Below are 3,098 nucleotides of genomic sequence, written 5' to 3' on the forward strand. Positions count from 1 at the left end.
AAGCAGAAACTAACACACCATTGTAAAACAATTAGACTCCAATAAAGATGTTAAAAAAATAAAAATAAAGTCTCCACCAAAAAAGTGTTAGAACTAATAAACGAATTCAGTAAAGTTGCATGATACAAGATTAATATACAAAAATCTGTTGCTTTTTTATGCACTAATAATGAACTATCAGAAAGAGAAAACACAAAAACAATCCCATTTAGAATCACATCAAAAAGAATAAAATACCTAGAAATAAACTTAACCAATGGGACTTCCCTGGTGGTCCACTTAAGAATCTGCCTTCCAAGGCAGGGATGCTGGTTTGATCCCTGGTTGGGGAACTAAGATTCCACATGCTGCAGGACAACTAAGCCCATGTGCCACAACTACTGACCCCACATGCCACAACTAGAGAGAAGCCCTTGTGCCGCAACAAAGTGCCCACGTGCTGTAACTAAGACAAAACCAATGCTGCCAAAAATAAATAAATAAATAAATATTTTTTTAAGAATAAAATAAACTTAACCAAAGAGGTGAAAGACCTATACTCTAAAAACTATAAATTATTGATGAAGGAAATTGAAGATGCTACAAAGAAACAAAGATATCCTGTGTTCATGGATTGGAAGAATTAATATTGTTAAAATGGCCCAAAGCAGTCTACAGCAGATTTAATGCAATCCCTATCAAAATACCTGTGGCAATTTTCAGAGAACTAGAACAAATAATCCTAAAATTGATATAGAACCACAAAGGACCCTGAATAGCCAACTCAGTCTTGAGAAAAAAAGAACACAAAAAAAAAAGAAAAAAAAAAAAAAAGAACAAAGCAGGAGGTATCATGTTCCCTGACTTCAGACTATACTACAAAGATACAGTAATCAAAAGCAGTATGGTACTGGCACAAAAACAGACACATAGATCAATGGAACAGGGTAGAGAGTGCATGAATAAACACATACACTTACTGTCAATTAACCTACGACGAAAGAGACAAGAATATACAATGGAGAAAAGACAGTCTCTTCAATAAGTGGTGCTCAGAAAACTGGACAGCTGCATGTAGAAAAATGAATTTAGAATGTTTTCTCACACCATATACACAAATAAATTTAAATGGATTAAAGACCTGAATGTAAGACCAGAAACCATAAAACTCCTAGATGAAAACATAGGCAGAATACTCTTTGACATAAATGCTAGCAATGTTTTTTTGGATCTGTCTCCTAAGGCAAGGGAAACAAAAGCAAAAATTAAAAATGGGACTTAATTAAACTTGAAAGCTTTTGCACAGCAAAGGAAACCATCAACAAAATGAAAAGACAATCTACTGGACAGGAAAATATATTTGCAAATGATATGTCCGATAAGGGGTTAATATGGAAAATATATAAACAGCTCATACAACTCAACATCAAAAAAACAAGGAACCCAATCAAAAAATAGGTAGAAGACCTGAACAGACATTTTTCCAAAGAAGACATACAGATGGCCAACAGGCACATGAAAAGATGCTGAACATCACGGGAAATGCAAATCAAAACCATAATGTGATCTCACCTCACACCTGTCAGAATGGCTATCATCAAAAAGACCACAAATAACAAATATTGTCGAGGATGTGGAGAAAAGGGAATGCTTGTACACTTTCGGTAGTAAAGTGAACTGGTGCAGCCACTGTGGAAAACAGTATGGAGGTTGCTTAAAACACTAAAAATAGAGCTACCATATGATCCAGCGATTCCACTCCTGGGTATATATCCAAAGACAATGAAAACACTAACTCAAAAAGACATATGCACCCCAATGTTCATAGCAGCATTGTTTACAATAACCAAGATATGGAAGCAACCTAAGTGTCCATCAACAGATGAGTGGATAAAGAAGATGTGGTAAATATATACAATAGAATATTACTCAACCATAAAAATAATGAAATTTTGCCACTTGCAACAACATGGATGGATCTGGAAGGTATTATGCTTAGTGAAGTAAGTCAGACAAAGACATATAATGTATGTTTTCACTTATATGTGGAATCTAAAAAATAAAACAAACTAATGAATACAACAAAACAGAAACAGACTTACAGATACAGAAAAGAAACTACTGATTATCAGTGGGGTGGGGGTGGGACAAGATAGGGGTGGAGATTAAGATGTTCAAACTACTGGGTATAAAATAAGATACAAGGATGTAATGTACAGCACAGGGAACATATCCAATATTTTATAATAACTTTAAGTTGAGTATAATCTATAAAAATACTGAATCACTATGTTGTATACCTGAAACTAATATAATATTGAAAATCAACTCTACTTCAATAAAAATAAATTAAATAAAATAGATGAGACAGAGGGACCAATGCAACAAAATAGCAGAGCAGGTGTCTGAACACTAAAGGACCAACCCACTCAACCACCTGATTTTGTAAATTTAAGTTTTAATCAAATACAATCATGTTCTTTTATGAAGTCATGTATTGTCTATGGCTGCTTTTGTGTTGCAACAGCAGAGCTGAGTATTTGCAACAGAGAACACATTGCTACAAAGCCTAAATTATTTACTATCTGACCCTTTACAGAAAAAGTTTGTAAACCTCTGGACTATAGTGAGTAATACATATTTCAAATCATTGAGAGATATAAATAATGAAATACATTATATAGGGGTAACAGGCAACCTATCTGGAAAATAAAATAAAGCATATCCTGGATATCAAAATAAATACCAAATTGATAAAAATTGTAAAGCAAAAATTAAAACAGTAACAGTGGTAGAAGAAATCACAGTATGCATTTCTATACTGTTGGGATGTGACACGCTATAAACTTGTTTGAAAGGCCAATGATCACACACACAAAAAAAAAGGAGGAGGGAGGGGGGAAAAAAGAAGGAAGAAAAGAAAGATGTAGAGGTAAAGTGAGAAATATATTTACCCCAGACATTACAGGAATAGTAGCTTTAAAGATTCAAATTATTCTTATCAAGTAATAATTTTGAATGAACTAAAATAAAAAGAATTGTAAAAGTAATTTTCATTTGAAAATAACACACAATTGAAACATATTTTTAAATGCTAAGGCTCACTAAACATGAGCCTT

The sequence above is a fragment of the Orcinus orca genome, chromosome X (genome assembly GCF_937001465.1).
Source record: "Orcinus orca chromosome X, mOrcOrc1.1, whole genome shotgun sequence".
NCBI classification, from domain to species: Eukaryota; Metazoa; Chordata; class Mammalia; order Artiodactyla; family Delphinidae; genus Orcinus; species Orcinus orca.